This window comes from Lissotriton helveticus, chromosome 10 (genome assembly GCF_964261635.1).
Source record: "Lissotriton helveticus chromosome 10, aLisHel1.1, whole genome shotgun sequence".
Classification (NCBI taxonomy): domain Eukaryota; kingdom Metazoa; phylum Chordata; class Amphibia; order Caudata; family Salamandridae; genus Lissotriton; species Lissotriton helveticus.
The window spans coordinates 386313200-386330458 of NC_136071.1; the positions used below are offsets into that span (position 1 = coordinate 386313200).

The following is a 17259-nucleotide window of genomic DNA, read 5'->3' on the forward strand; positions in this document are numbered from 1 at the left end:
CTGGTCCATTTCGTTTGCCCTGGCTGCTGACAGGTCGTGGGACCTCCCCAGTATAAGGATATCCTCCAGCGCGATCTTCGGTTGGCGTAGGATGAGGCCTCTTAGTGTCTTGTCTCTACATTCTTGAATGAGCTGTGCTCTGATCTTTCGGCTGATCATCTTCCGTACACGTGCTGGTGAGTTCGCGCAAGCGGCCGTAAAACGCATCCATCAACGCTCCTCTCTGGCGAGCCTGACGCAGTTTGAAACGTTCAAAGTCCGGGTTAAGTTGGGGGTCGAAATGAGCGGCTAGTGCAGTGACTGCTGCGCCATAATCCGTTTGCTACTCCCGTGTTCGGCAGGTGCTTGAATAGTTTGAAGATCTCGTCCCAGGCATAGTGGAGGAGCGGTGACCTCTTCACCGCTTAGTCGGTCTCTCTGGTCGCGACAAAGTAATTGTTAAGGCGTTCGATCCAGATCTTCCATCTGGGGGATGCTGTCGCTGGATCCTTCAGCTCACTGAAAGGTGGTAGCACTTCTGATGCCGCATGCTGGAATGGAAAATGGGCCGGTGCCGGGGCATTGTCCCCCATCTTACTTGTGGGCAGATGTGGTGCAGTTCCTAGGCCCTTTGTCTCTGTGGGCTATCGTGTGCCGTGGCGGAGCCAGAGTCTTTCCTCCTTCTACGCTCGGCGGACCTTGCTTGGTGGCGGTGCTGTACTACGCAGCGTCGGCGTAGTGCTCGCTCTAGAGATGGACTCTGGGCCTTCGCACCCCCCTTGCGGTGTGGCGTGGCACACGCTGCTCCTGCGCAGCACCCACAGGCCGTCTTGGGTGGGCGTGGCCTCTGCACGAACGTGATGCCTTGCTGTGGGCTGATGGGTGCGTGGTAGTGCGATGCTCTTACTGATAGCCGGCAATCAGCAGTGCTGCGGGGTCTCACTCACCTGCATGACTGTATCAGTGCACAAGCGCAGCTCCAGGCGACTCGCGGAGTCACGGTTCCCAGCGAGTACCGCAGTGCTCGCCCGCGGCAGGCGGAGCAGGGCGATCGTCGCCAGTGTGGTGGTGTCTGGTACACTCGTGGGGCAGGGCCCGTGGTGGCCTAGAGGCACAGACACAGGGAGAAATGATACACGCCACACGCTCCGTGTCAGTGTCGGAAGTACCGCCCCCGAGCGAGAGCTTCCCATTTATTTACCCCGCAGGCCACGCCTGGCCCGCGGATGACATGAGGGTGGGTTTCCGGCAGAGAGCTACAAACCCTGGAACGCTTACCACTACAAGGTGGGTCCGTAGCGCACAAGTTTAGAGTTCTGGGTGGGGTTTGGCGGGGGCATAGTTAATGAGTGAGGTTTCTGGCTCTGTATGAATCGGTGGGAGGAGAAGCTAGTTGTGCATTTGCGTCTTGTTGCGGTGTATGGTTTGTCTAAATAATAAGGGAAATGCCAATTACTGATTTAGGCTCTTTTCAAGTAGCGCTGCTGGTTACAAAAGGAAATGTCATTCCATTGGTCCTGTATCACACGCCAGCATATCAAGGAAGCCTTTGGATCTTAATTTTGGTCCCATGATGGAGCTCTAAACTTAACCACACAAAAAAGCAATGTAGATCCGAGGACCTGTAGCAGAAGCCAGCAAAAGCAAGGTAACCTGCATTTCTTCTTGTGGCCACCAGGTAGCGCTCTAAGCTTAGAAAGCCCTCAGCTGGGGGTCCCAAAGGTTGCTCCTATTTTCAAAAGCAACAATGAGGAGTAGACTGCTTGCGAATCCTGCGACCCTCGGCTAACCGCTTCTCCCAAGTCTACATCTTAAGGCAAAAAAAACACTCGACCCTGCATGCATTTCCAAAAAAGCCGACTTCACTGAGGCTGAGCCTGAACCTTGTTTTCCGGGGCAGCACGGAGGTCTCTTCCGGTGCAAAGGCAGAGATGTCTTCCGCTGTTGCGAAAGGGTTTTCGAGGCGGGTCATTATTTAGAACCAATCGCTGGCTACCCTGTGAAGTACAGCATCAAAGCCCCGCCCCTCAGTGCTCCAAAGATTTACAATCGATTTAAAGCAACCGTTCGTATAGTTGAAACTCCATTTTCTGAATAAAAAGGGGAAAGGTATGATGAGTGGTTTCCTGCCGGGAGCCTGCATGGAAGACTGGCCTTGGGAAAGCCGCCGCCTTATTCGGGACGTTTTGGGTCTTGGTGTCGGTAAGTAGCTTTGAGACTCCTCCTCCGTGTGAGCAATCATTCTTGAGTCCCGTATTGTAATATAATTGCATTTACATGCATCGGCAAGTAGCGGGTTACTCCGCGTAGTGATTAATATAAAGTTTTCTCGTAAGCTTACGGTTTCTGCATGTATTCAACCTGGTGAGTAGAAAACTCCTGTATTGATTGGTCAAGGAAGCTTGTGGTCGAAGTTAGGTAGATTTTAGTCTTATGTTCTCAACATATTTTCGGTAATGCATTAGAACGACAGTCTTACTTAAGTTTATTAGAATATTACTTTAAGGCCTTAACATTTTTTGCCGACAATGAGGTTTGCGTGTTCGTGTAGATTTGTGAAATGTTCATGTGAATTAGGAGGAGATTGTTTGTTTTAGTCTGAAAACAGTAGTCGCAGAAGAAATGAAATTTAGCTGAGGAAGGTCAATTTATAATAGAGAATAGTGATAAAGGCAAGTCCTGCCAGAGATGCAGAAGACCTGCGAGCGGAAAGGAGGGTCAGGGGGAAAGGCAGATTCAGAATCATTCAGTGGTGGTCTGAAAATTACACATTGAATAACAATATCTGTTGAGTTATTCTTCGAAATGGAGTTTGGTTTATTGGCATTTAGGTTTGATATGTACGTCCTTCGGACTTAGAAGTTGGTGTTGGGGCATCTGTCGGTGGATGGAAATGTCGATATTTGTACTACCTTTACGGGTAAGCCTCATTGGCGCTGGACGTAGGGGTGCGGATGGAGCTGCAGCAACCCCCAAACTAACAACGCAGGAGTTAAGAAAGTAAATCGGCAATAAAGACTGCTTTTCATTTTGTTTTTTATTTTGTCATATTTCCTGCTCTTCGAAGAGAGGTTAAATGCCAAGCTATGTCTTCTGAGTAATTGCTGCTTATTCTTTTAACAAGGAGATTGGCATTTACTTTCTCTGACCGCAAAGTGAGAGAATTTTGAGCTATGTGACAATCTTGCTGGAGAACAGGACGTGTGAAATCAAAGGCTGTATGTATGTAGGATGTCAGTTTTTTTTTTAACATGCAACAACATTTAAATGCCAGTTGTTAGAATCCTTCCCCGAGGGCCATGGGGCACGCAAGGATTACTGGGTGTCAGGGACTGTCCGGGACTATGTGGGGAACACAGTCAGGGACTTGGGCAAGGACTGGGCACTGGGTAGTAAACTTGCACAGGAAGAGGAGTACAGTGCTGCCCAGGATCATACAGGGAGTCAGAGGAGAAAGAGGGATCCAAAGGGGAAGCCTGTACAAGTGAACAAGATGGGTAAGACTTAGAAAGGAAGGGCACTCACAAATCAATTTAGCATTCAGAAAAACTACACCCAGGACGAATGTGCAAAATATATATGAAACAACATTAACAAAGGGGGTGTGTGGGGTAAAGCACTCAGGAGCTCCATACGGGAAGACTGAAGCTCAGTAAGTTTCTTACCCACAATTGCTGGTACGGATACTGACTGCAAGTACCCACATGTAGGATATGGTTACAAAGGCAAGGTCTGTGGAGCTTATACCTATGGTGATGTTATAAATGTATCTCAAAGACAATACTCACAGTGAACAAGAAACACCACCTAAGTAGTCAGCCGTGCCCACGGATCCTGGCGATCATGCAAGGCAGTAACAGCAAAGGGGGTAGAACTACACACAAGCACAATAGACAAGGAGCTAGCAAGGAGTAGTGCTTAACAGGAAAGGAAATCACAGGGCACAGTTGGAAGAAAGTAGGTAACAAACATACAAGGCAACAGAAGCAAGGCAACAGAATAGAAAGACATCAAACTAGAACTGGAACCAAGGACATGGGAAGAAAGGCAGGGACTGGAAAGGGACGTACAGAAGGAGAGGCTACAAGGGTATACTAGAATAGTGCAGGTTAAGGAATCAAGAAAACAAAGAAGCATCGAAGGTAGTATTGGGGCAGGAACAAGAAGAGAGTGAAGGCTCAGGAGTCAAGACAGCACTGCAGACAGTGCTGGTTCAGGAACAGGGAATTACCAGAGCTTCAGGAGTCAAGGTAGCACTGCAGGCAGTGCTAGTTCAGGAAACAGGGAAATTGCTTTAGCTCAGGAGACAAGGTAGCACCACAGGCAGTGCTAGTTCAAGAAACAGGACATAGCTACAGCTCAAGAGTCAAGGGGTCAAGAGAGCACTGCAAGCAATGCAAATCAGAAACAAGAAATAGCTGAAGCCCAGGAACAAAGAATAACTATAGCTCAGGAACTCAGGAAACAAGAGCACTGCAGGCAGTGCTAATTCAGGTAAAAGGAATAGCTAAAGCTCAGGAAATCTGGAAACAAGGTAGGACTGCAAGCAGTGCTAATTCTGGAGAAGGGAAACTGCTGCAGTTCAGGAACAAGGAACACTAAGGTTCAGGGGTTAAGGTAGCACTGCAGGCAGTGCTAATTCAGGAACAAGGAAAACAGCAGCAGGTCAGGAACAAGGCATAACGAAAGCTCAGGAATCACTGGAAACAAGGATAGCAAAAGCTCAGGGAGTACTGGAAATAAGGATTGGTCTCACAGGTAAACAGATACAATGACCAACCTTGGCTTGAAAGGAGCTGGGGCTTAAAAGAGCTCACAGTAATCATATGCATCAGGTGTGAGCAGGCTAGTAGCAGCCAGCCACAGGTGAGCTGAATTCCTCCACCCATCCTTGGCCTGCAGGGGTGGAGACAAAGCGGGGAGCAGGGAATTAGGGGTAATGGAGTTTCAGGCATGAGTAGACTGGCTTCAAGTATAAGCAGGCTGGCTTTCACAAAACCCGGCATGGATTGGGAATGGATGTCAGTTCCCAATACGTGTCCAAATGGCTGGAAGTCAGGATATGCATGTGTTAGAAACGGGACCCCCGGCCGGCCAATGCTCACGCCAAGGTCAGTCAGGGATCGCCATTTCTAAGGTCAGGGCAAGGGAGTTACACACCAAGATAACCCCTGCTCACCCTCTAGGTAACGTGACGCGAGCAGCAAGGCTAATCTCGGAGGCGATGTGTAAAGCGTTTGCGCGCGCACCCCAGCGACAACACCCTAGGCCCACCACAAAGGAAACTCCACACAAGGTTATATCAAAAATAGCCTTTGTATTATAATAATAAAAACACATTAGATAAGACACACACTTTACAATGTGCCAACAGGCACGGGCAAGATTTCCAAGGGATTATGTACAGGACAGGGGCCACCTGGACCACTGTCAGGGGTATGCACTTTTTAGAAATAATACTTGTAGGTATAACACTTAGCACATAAACATATAATGAATGTAGCACACAAAATAGTTACATGTAGCACACAACCAGGACTTCCTGATAAAGGGTAAATACCTCCTACGCAACCCTAAACACTGTAGGAAAAGCATGCAGGGAACTAGGACCTTATCATCAGGACCTATGGAAGGAAAACCATCACCTAAGCAAGTCACATTTAGCAAAGGGAAGGAAACCTAAAATAATCACCTAAGCAAGTCACATTTAGCAAAGGCAATAACACATCAATATTCCTCTAAGCAGGTCACTTTTAGCAAAGGGAAATAAAAGCACAAGGAATCACCTAAGCAGGTCACTTTTAGCAAAGGTGATAACATAAACAATTGCACATGAAACATTAAAACACATTCAGAGGTGCAGGTAGAACATTCGCGCAAGAATCACATCAGCAAGGAAATTACAATGCGCAGGGTGCATGTAGCACAACACTAGAACGGTCCCTCAGGCCAACTGGCCTCGCAAGGGCTGAAATGCCCTGAGTCCCAATGTCAGGGAAGGCTGCGCAGGCAGCCAAAACACAAAGCCTAAACGTAGCAACTGTCCACTAAGTGCTGGACAGTTGTAAATAATGCTGGGCAACGTTGGAGCCTCGGGGGCTCTTAGAACAAATGTGGACAAGGAGCCTCTCTGGGCTCTGGGCAAGAACAGGCTCCTTGAGCCTCTCTCAGGCTCTCAAACACGAATGGGCACTCGAGCCTCTCTGGGCTCGCAAAATGAATATGGGCTGGAGCCTTGAGAGCTTCAGCGCTCTCCAACGATAAAATGCCCCCTCGAGCCTCGGGGCTCGTAGATACTATTAGGGCGGGAGCCTCTCGGGCTCTAACTAAACAATTTGCCCCCAGGAGCCTCGGGGCTCCAATCTAAATTGTAGGCTTCGTTGGAGTCCCTCACGGGGGACTCGGGATCAGGTAATGGCCCCAGAGCCTCAATCGGCTCTACACACTTGGGCCGCTCTCAGGGCCGTGCACTGCAGGGGAGGGGCGGGCACCGGCAATGTGCCCCGACTCCCTCCTCTCTGCACTCGTCTTCCCGGCCCCACTCACCAGACCTCCTCGCAGTAGCGCGGGGCTCCTCTTCCCTCGGGGAGCCTCGGGGACTCGGCCGGCTGCTTCCTTTTGCGCTGCTCGGCTGCGGGGCGGGACTTCCGGTTGGCCTCGAGGGGGCCGCGCTGTGATTGGCCGGTCGGCCCAATACTTCCGGGTCGCCGCGGGCAGCGCGGCGGCTCGTATCAGGCAGGCAGGCGGGCTCTCAGTATCCGAGGAGTGGGCTCCCTCGTGATAAATTAAATATCCAAGGACGGGGCAATGCCGGGTGGGCACCGGCTTCCAAATTAAATATAAAGCGAGGTAGGCACTCGCTATGCCGAAAATCGGCAAAATAAAACGGGCAGATGCCGGGTGGACACGGCTGCACAAAAAGCGCTCCCCAGCGCTTCAGGGACAAAATAAAGCGCTCACAGCGCTAGGGACCAAATAAAGCGCTCTCAAGCGATAGGCAAGGGATTCCAGCGCTCCCCAGCGCTGAAGGACAGAGAGCAGCGCTCTCTAAGCACAAAGTCAAGCACAAAGTCTCTTAGACAGGCAGGGGGGCAAGGCAGGGCCAGAGCCAGCTCACTAGGTCTCCAGGCAGGGAGACAAGCCAAGTGGCGGTCCTCCTGACCCCAGCAGCAGCAGCCCCCTCTGGCAAGGATCCTGGAAGAACAGAGCACAACTTCTGTGGGGACACAGCCCCATTTTTATACTGCTAACTCCTTTGTTTGGAGGTGCAGGGTGGGGGGAAACCAGTCGCAGCTGGTTTGGGAGTACCCTTGATGGCCCAACCACCCCTTTCATTCACTGGGGAGGCTAGGGTCGTTAGACACACCACAGGGGGCGGAGCCAGCATTGTGTGGGGAAAAACCCAGCCCATCCAGGACCCAGGTGCACTCCTCCCACACATCACTCATGCTGATCTCACACTCACCACCGGGCAGACCCATCCAGACTTCCTGGAGCCTGGCATGCCAGCCAGCTCCAGCCAATCACGCTCCAGCACCCTCACTGCACACATACATCAATGTTCAGAAGTAGCACTTCCCAACTAGACACATACAAGCCGCACATACCATCGTGCAGCATTCATTCTCATGAGTTCACACATGCCAAACTCGAGCCTGTACTCCCCACACATCAGGAACTAACAGGGACACACACATTCCCCATGCATTCCTATGGGAGGGCAGGCCAGCCATACTACACGCACGCACTTTCACTCTGGGACACAGGGAAAAAGTGCGCAGAGACCCAAAAATCACTACACAGGGTCACAAATAAAAGAAAAAAAGATTAGGGGTGAACCTGCCCTAAGGCCCAAGTCCAACACAACCCCCTTCCAGCCAAAACGCAGGGCAGACCAATCACCACCGTGATGGACTTCCCTGCTTGGGGCGATAAAACACGGACGCGGGCCCGCAACTGCAGGGACACCCTCCTGTTTTACGCCACGGTGAACCCCTGGGGTTCCTTCTAAAACTACTGTAGGGACTAACTGGGCTACCCCACTGGTACTCTCCAGCTGCCCTCGGCCAGGACCAGGCCCTAGGCCACCCAGGTGCCACTGGATCCTGCCTACTCACAAAGTGGGGGTTAGTAACCCCTGGCACATAATAGCCATTCTCCACCCTTCCTGTCTGCAAGACAGGGCGAGACTGCCACTGGTTCTCCAACCTAGGGTCTACAACCTCAGGCGGACCAGGAGTCTCAGGGAAGGCTCTCCTCCCCTTACCTCTTCTTCTAGGGTTCCTCCTCCTCCTGCGAGGGGTCCCCTCTAAACAACATTCTCCCAACCTAGGGTTTAACCCCTCAGGTTGCACCGGGGTCAGAGGTGGGCTCTCCCACCCTCTGCACCCCCTTCCAGAGTCCTGCTCCCTCCCAACCGGGGCGGTACCTCTGGAAAAAGAACGGGTCAGGACACTGATTACAGTAGTCTCACCCTTCAGGTCAGGCGGATCCTGAACCTGGGCTTCCAACCTCCGGTCTAGAACCTTTGGTGGAACCAATGCCTGGCACTCCAGGACTTCTGGGGATTCGCATACTATCCCCCAATCACTCCTTTCGCTGGACTCCTGTACCCTCCCGACTGGAGCGGTACTGCCAGACTCTAGAACCATAGAAGCTCCGCTTACAGATGCTCCAGGTCCTCTACCCACTAGGAGATCTCCCTCAAGTGAACTAACAGGCAAGCCTAGGTTCCCATCCTGGTGTTCCCTAAAGAAACCATCCAGGCTCTGTGACAGGGCTTTGGGCGTATGGGGACTCTCGGTCACACACTCACTCCTGCTCCACTGAGACAGGCAGTCAGCCCCTACACCCTCCTCACTAACCTGGGACCTAGCTGGGCTACTCTCACCCTCCTCCACCACGCTGGGCTGGAGGACACCTGACCCACTATTGTTGGAATCACTCACTAGTGACTCTAAAGAACCTCTCGCACTGTCCCAGCGCTCTGCTTCCTTTGCAAGGTCCCGAGGACAAAAACATTTCAACTCCAGCAGGTGCTGGCGCAACTCTGGACACACAACACTGAGCAACTGCTCTTTGAGGAACATATTCACTACTCCGTCCACCTCATTGTCCGAGTTAGCCATCAGCCAACCCCACATTGCATCAGAACAGTCATCCACAAAATACTGCCACTCCTGGTGAGGTGGTTTCCTAAGGTTCCTGAACTTCAACCTGTTCTCCTCTTCTAGGGAAACAGGTACCAGACTCGGGGAACTGGGAGTGGGACTGTCTACACTAACATTTAAATAGCTGCCACCACTGGATTCAACCCTCCCTGGGGAATCCAGAAAACCATAACTGCACTCAGGGGATAACCTATCCTCTAGGGTTACCTTCTCCCTGAACAAGGCCCTTTCAGCCTCTAGCTTGGCGTGCTCCAACCTGAGCTGTTCCATCGCTAGCTGATGCTCCCGCTCTTCCCTCCTATCTAACCACTCCTCTGGGGACAGGACAAGGGATGGGGCGCTGGTACTGAGACTGGACCCAGCAAGGGACTCCCTATCTATGGGGTCCTCACCATCTGCTGGCGCCCATTCACTCTCATCCTCATTCACTTCACATTCTTCAGGGCTCCCCACAGACTCACCATCCTCATGACGTGCGGCCCGGGCCCTATCTCTCACTGTGCTCAAGATCCCACTGACCCTTTTGCCATTGGATCAGGCTGTCCCTAAGCTGGGACTGAGTATCCGAATCACTCACCTCCATGCCTCCCTCTTCACAGAATCTGACCAGCTCTGACCTACTGTACCTAAAAAGACCACAGAGATCAAAAACAGGCTCCATTTTGGCGGACGTTCTCAAGAAGAGTTTGACACAGGGAACCTGGGGGTCTGAGCTTAACAGGAGTACACAATTACAAAAATTCAGCAAGATTCCTATCTCAGAGAACTTGCACTCCTCTATCCAGTGTAACACACCCTCATTCACACCCCCCCCCCTGGTAAGGCAGTTTCTACCACCCCTGATTTCTCAACCTGACCATAAAGACACAGGTACCAATGTGGGAGTAGGGCAGGGAACAAGGTACTGGACAGAAATACAAAATGACACCTTTCAGGAGAAGCAGTACTGATCTTCCCTAAAAAACAATAATCCCCAAAATGTGGTTATCTAAAATTGCAGAGTTTTGTAGTGTGGCCTGTCGCCACTGTGGTACAGCGCAAACGCAAGTCCAATCCGCACCGCTTGCCACCAATGTTAGAAACTGGACCCCCGGCCGGCCAATGCTCACGCCAAGGTCAGTCAGGGATCGCCATTTCTAAGGTCAGGGCAAGGGAGTTACACACCAAGATAACCCCTGCTCACCCTCTAGGTAACGTGACGCGAGCAGCAAGGCTAATCTCGGAGGCGATGTGTAAAGCGTTTGCGCGCGCACCCCAGCGAGAACACCCTAGGCCCACCACAAAGGAAACTCCACACAAGGTTATATCAAAAATAGCCTTTGTATTATAATAATAAAAACACATTAGATAAGACACACACTTTACAATGTGCCAACAGGCACGGGCAAGATTTACAAGGGATTATGTACAGGACAGGGCCACCTGGACCACTGTCAGGGGTATGCACTTTTTAGAAATAATACTTGTAGGTATAACACTTAGCACATAAACATATAATGAATGTAGCACACAAAATAGTTACATGTAGCACACAACCAGGACTTCCTGATAAAGGGTAAATACCTCCTACGCAACCCTAAACACTGTAGGAAAAGCACGTAGGGAACTAGGACCTTATCATCCGGACCTATGGAAGGGAAACCATCACCTAAGCAAGTCACATTTAGCAAAGGCAATAACACATCAACATTCCTCTAAGCAGGTCACTTTTAGCAAAGGGAAATAAAAACACAAGGAATCACCTAAGCAGGTCACTTTTAGCAAAGGTGATAACATAAACAATTGCACATGAAACATTAAAACACATTCAGAGGTGCAGGTAGAACATTCGCGCAAGAATCACATCAGCAAGGAAATTACAATGCGCAGGGTGCATGTAGCACAACACTAGAACGTCCCTCAGGCCAACTGGCCTCGCAAGGGCTGAAATGCCCTGAGTCTCAATGTCAGGGAAGGCTGCGCAGGCAGCCAAAACACAAAGCCTAAACGTAGCAACTGTCCACTAAGTGCTGGACAGTTGTAAATAATGCTGGGCAACGTTGGAGCCTCGGGGGCTCTTAGAACAAATGTGGACAAGGAGCCTCTCTGGGCTCTGGGCAAGAACAGGCACCCTGAGCCTCTCTCAGGCTCTCAAACACGAATGGGCACTCGAGCCTCTCTGGGCTCGCAAAATGAATATGGGCTGGAGCCTTGAGAGCTTCAGCGCTCTCCAACGATAAAATACCCCCTCGAGCCTCGGGGCTCGTAGATACTATTAGGGCGGGAGCCTCTCGGGCTCTAACTAAACAATTTGCCCCCAGGAGCCTCGGGGCTCCAATCTACATTGTAGGCTTCGTTGGAGTCCCTCACGGGGGACTCGGGATCAGGTAATGGCCCCAGAGCCTCAATCGGCTCTACACACTTGGGCCGCTCTCAGGGCCGTGCACTGCAGGGGTGGGGCTGGCACCGGCAATGTGCCCCGACTCCCTCCTCCCTGCACTCGTCTTCCCGGCCCCACTCACCAGACCTCCTCACAGTAGCGCGGGGCTCCTCTTCCCTCGGGGAGCCTCGGGGACCTGGCCGGCTGCTTCCTTTCGCGCTGCTCGGCTGCGGGGCGGGACTTCCGGTTGGCCTCGAGGGGGCCGCGCTGTGATTGGCCGGTCGGCCCAATACTTCTGGGTCGCCGCGGGCAGCGCGGCGGCTTGTACCAGGCAGGCAGGCGGGCTCTCAGTATCCAAGGAGTGGGCTCCTTCGTGATAAATTAAATATCCAAGGACGGGGCAATGCCGGGTGGGCACCGGCTTCCAAATTAAATATAAAGCGAGGTAGGCACTCGCTATGCCGAAAATCGGCAAAATAAAACGGGCAGATGCCGGGTGGGCACCGGCTGCACAAAAAGCGCTCCCCAGCGCTTCAGGGACAAAATAAAGCGCTCACAGCGCTAGGGACCAAATAAAGCGCTCTCAAGCGCTAGGCAATGGATTCCAGCGCTGAAGGACAGAGAGCAGCGCTCTCTAAGCACAAAGTCAAGCACAAAGTCTCTTAGGCAGGCATGGGGGCAAGGCAGGGCCAGAGCCAGCTCACTGGGTCTCCAGGCAGGGAGACAAGCCAAGTGGCGGTCCTCCTGACCCTAGCAGCAGCAGCCCCCTCTGGCAAGGATCCTGGAAGAACAGAGCACAACTTCTGTGGGGACACAGCCCCATTTTTATACTGCTAACTCCTTTGTTTGGAGGTGCAGGGTGGGGGGGAAACCAGTTGCAGCTGGTTTGGGAGTACCCTTGATGGCCCAACCACCCCTTTCATTCACTGGGGAGGCTAGGGTCGTTAGACACACCACAGGGGGGCGGAGCCAGCATTGTGTGGGGAAAAACCCAGCCCATCCAGGACCCAGGTGCACTCCTCCCACACATCACTCATGCTGATCTCACACTCACCACCGGGCAGACCCATCCAGACTTCCTGGAGCCTGGCATGCCAGCCAGCTCCAGCCAATCACGCTCCAGCACCCTCACTGCACACATACATCAATGTCCAGAAGTAGCACTTCCCAACTAGACACATACAAGCCGCACATACCATCGTGCAGCATTCATTCTCACGAGTTCACACATACCAAACTCGAGCCTGTACTCCCCACACATCAGGAACTAACAGGGACACACACATTCCCCATGCATTCCTATGGGAGGGCAGGCCAGCCATACTACACGCACGCACTTTCACTCTGGGACACAGGGAAAAAGTGCGCAGAGACCCAAAAATCACTACACAGGGTCACAAATAAAAGAAAAAAAGATTAGGGGTGAACCTGCCCTAAGGCCCAAGTCCAACAGCATGCAGGGGAGGGTCTGGAAGCTTATTAGAAGACTGAAAAGTCCCACTATGTGGCCCCCTGGTGGTGGGTGCGAGAGCACAGGGAGTGAATCGTGACACTGGGCCGTATGGCTGCTTGGCAGATAGCACATTTTTACTTATATTTAAATGTTTCCTTCTATTTTCAGTTCTAGTCCTTTTCAAGACACCAAATGTGATTTAGGGTCTGAATCTTTGAAGTTTTATGTTGGAGTTCTACTTTTTTTGGAGTGGACGACTCTTTCTTTCTTCTTTCCTAATGAAAGAGGTCTGTCACAGCAGGCAAGACTCCAAAGCTGATTTTCTCACAACACCACTCACAGGAGTAACCAGAGTTCCCACCCTGGCTGTCAGCCTCAGTGATATGAGCATCAAAAGGTTAATCCCAGACCCCCAGGCGTACTCTTTATGATTCCCCTAGCGGCCCCATCTCTTTTCCTGAGATTTGTCCAGGCCCCTTACTTGGGACCTATCACTGAACCAAAGAGCAGTCTTTTGAAGTGTAAAAGAAGTTTCTTCTTTTTTCCTACTGTGTGTGTCGCTCACAGGAATGCAGCAATAGACATCTCTCTGGGGGATTCCTCTTCTCTGCATGTTTTTTTACCAGGCAGACCGGGACTTCCCAAACTAGATCCCTAGGTCCCCCATTTAATGTACCATTGCAGGTGCACTTACTTTGTGTACATTCAAAGCGGACTTACTGTCCAGTTCTAGTACCTCCTGTTGTGTTGTGAGACTGAGTACTAGGACCCTTGCAGTGCTGGGTGGACTCATGAAGGAATTGCGTAACTTGCTGGGAGGTGTTATGGTGTGTTTAATACCAGTTATGACATAATGAGTGCAGTATGTGATCATAGGCTGAGGAATAAAGTCGTCGATTACTGAGCTGCATGTGTGGCATATTCATTTGCATGCTCCAGGGCTAGGGAGGATGCTACACTGGCAATGAGTTATGGATATACGCCTGAAGAAACAAGACTGCTCTCCCTGAGAGTTTGCAATGATACAGCAATCTGCTCGTGTATGCCACATGCGCCTAAGCCATTGAGAAAAAGTTTGTCGGCGTTTGTGAAAATGAAGTCCTACTCCAGCCCATATACGGCCTTAGAAGTTGAAGGCCCTGCTGAGGAGTACATTTGGAAACACCGCCAGATACCCTCTGGTCAAGCCAAAAGAAGAGTTACTGCGCTACGTCATAACACAGATCTCCTCGATACAAAGCAAAATGCTAAAAGGCAGTGACCACCAGGTATTTTTTGAAAAAGCTAAACGCAACACTGATCAAGTGCGAGAGACTGAACGCGCTGCCCACGGTCAAGAAGGAAGACGACAGCAAAGACAACGATGTGCGGGAAACAAAAAATCACTCACCGACAAGGATAAAGGAATTGCCATACGACTTCCAAATGGGCATGGCTGCCCAAGCACAAGGGGTCGGTGCCTGCAGCAAAACCTGTCGAACAGCACATGCTCTCAACAGCAGTAGAAAAAAGCACAATGTACGATGCAGCAGTGTTTCTAAAAGCACCACTGCCATTCGACACCGCCAAGAAGCAGAATATTGGCACCAGGTGGACTGCATGGGTCGAGACGTATGATGACTCAGGGATAACCTAAAAGAAGTAGACCATAAGCAAATCATTAAATGTGTAAAAGACCTTGTTAATGACAGAGTGAAAGAAGTGCTGAAGAAAATCTCTCAGGCTGATGCAATATTGTCAGATCAAAGAGGCAGTGAGAACCAAGTTCAATCCGATGCCCAATGTCGAATATGAAATGGGCATTTTTAATCAAGCGAGACAGCATGCTGGTGAAACGATGGAAGAGTTTGTTGACGTGCTTATCAAACACTGCAAGTTTAGTGAATTTAATGATGAAGAAGCCATATGCCTCCGTCATCAATGGCTGTCTTTCAGAAGATGCATGTTGAGAGATACGCTTCGTTTGATGAAAGTACTAACCGCTGCAAGGGCTGCTAAAAAAGCAGATCAACAAGCTCCTGATATGGAAGCTGGAACAGCGAAAAATTAATCGGAGTTGGTCATGAAAAGCGAGCACAAGGCAGATGCTCACAAGCCAGACCCCCAGGCTTTGGTGGCTTTGGGTGGCAATTTTTTTGCGGCAATAAAAAGCAAAATTTGCAGCCCAAAACCTCAAAATTAGCAGTATTTTTGAGGTGGGCAAAATTTGTGCACACTTGTGCTTTCATATGGCTGCAGGGTCTGCAGGGGGCACACAAAGGTGTAAGGCAGCCTGTAGGCTAATTGCTCAGGAGGGGCAATGTGCATTTCAGAGGCAGGCAACAGAGGAATTTATCACGTCTGCTGCCTGTCTGTGGCTCACCCTCTCTATAATGGTTCACTGGCAGCACAGAGCCAGTAAAGAGAGGATGAACGTCAGTTTTTTTTTGTCTACGTATTTTGCAGGCACTTTTGTAAAAACTGCAGCATTTTTACAAAAGTGCTGATCTCGCGTTTTTTGTTGTTGTTTTGTTTTGCAAATCGCAAAATCCTGTGAGGTCTGACAAGTCTCCAAAGAAGAAAAAGTTGTGTTTCCGATGTGGGTTTTCACTTCCCCATAAATGTAAATATTCAGCCATAGGACAGATGTGTAAAGGCTCCGGGAAAGAAAACCACTTCATAACCGTTTGCAAAAGGAAAGAGAACTGAAATGTATCACACAGAGAAGAGAAATGGATGCCAGAAGGTTCCAGGAGCATTCTCACCACGCCCACAAGGCCAGAGAGCGGTATCAGTTAAGACGAGTAGAAACCAGACAGTCGAACGTCGTGAAATTCATCCTACAAAGGCTCTTCTACGTCATTATTAAGCACCAGTAAAGAAGATAAATGTGTGGTAATGATATCGACCAAGGAATGACCGGCACATGTCTGTTTGACTGCTTGCAAAGAAGAACAATAGACAAAGGCAAACCACCAAGCAGGACAACCCAATTCATTTGGACACTGCACCAAAAATACAGTAAAAGTCATCAGTTGCCTCAAAACATTTATCATAGACAGTGATGTGTCCAATTAACATCATGCCAGTCGATACGTTTAATAGCTTGTATCCTGTGGACACATGGGCTGCTTCTAAACCATTGCAGAGTCAAGGGTCACTCACAGCAACAATGCAGCATAAAGTAGTATCAGTGCAAGTGCCAATTTCCGTTTGTACAGAGACTTCGTCCAGTGCATGCCTGCTCAGTTTTGCCACTGCTGCTGACATGGGACTGATTCCTTTGTTACAACCTCCACACTCACTCTGAAGTTGTGAATCCGTTCCAGTTGTTGTTTCGTGGCTTAGTAATGCTCAATATAATGAAAGTGCGACTTCATATTAATTAGGACATTCGCTCTGTTGCACAGAGGCACCACCAAGTCACTTTTCACTTGCAAGACGCCGTTGAGAAAGAACCAAAAACGCTATTGAAGTATGACCTCATTGAGCGCTCAACTGGTCCTATGCATGTGTCTCGCCCATAGTGGTGGTGCCAAAAAATGATAGCGGAGGTGCAGAGCACATTTGTGTTGATATGCGCCAGGCCAAGAAAGCAATTAAGAAGGAATGACATCCTGGTCAACACAAAGCGAACATAATCATGCAGCTTAACGGTGCTGAAGTCTTCTACCATCTTAATATACCATCAACTCGAGTTGGAAGAGAACTGCAGGTACATAATTTTTTTTCGACTCATGTTGGTTTTCTCAGATACAAAGGTTGAGTTTTAGAGTGTTGTCGGCTGCAGAAATATTTCAGGATAATATACGTGAAATAATTCAACCTGTCGTGCATGCTTTTAATTATAGGGATGTCATACTGGTATTTGGTAATTCAAAAACCACAGTGCTTCAGGGATATGATTCTAGACTCAATTGATAAACCTGATTCTTCTGATCCAGTGTGACTTTTGTACACCGGGTGACGCGGGAACTGTGATTCACTGGGGTAATGGAACTAGGGTTGTCAAATTTCCAACCCGAGGATTGAGAACCGCTTTTAGAATTGACATTGGAAATATTATATGCTACAAATCAAATCTCATGGTTGCTCCTGATGATGATCTAACAAATCACTAAGGTGAAAACACTGTTGATGTTCCCCTTTGGCAAATCAAGAGCAAACTTGTATTGCACTATGTTCTTGTTATGATACGGGCAAACATTTGGATTGTTATTACTCTGTCATTGCATGTGTTTTGGATACACTGTGGTGTGTTTTATATATTTGTTAAGTGTAATCTTGCGATCACCAATTATTTGTTAATGTATTGTATT

General features: G+C 49.8%; 1 protein-coding gene across 3 annotated transcripts in view; it reads left to right on the top strand.

The window, feature by feature from the left end:
* Positions 1 to 1984: 1984 nt before the first annotated feature.
* The window catches only part of LOC144784105 (uncharacterized), a 248791-nt gene continuing 233516 nt past the window's right edge, over positions 1985 to 17259 (top strand). For all 3 annotated transcript variants that reach the window (XR_013601617.1, XR_013601616.1, XM_078662787.1), the window contains exon 1: positions 1985 to 2181. The gene's annotated coding sequence lies outside the window, so the exon portion shown is untranslated. The remainder of the gene's footprint in view (positions 2182 to 17259) is intronic.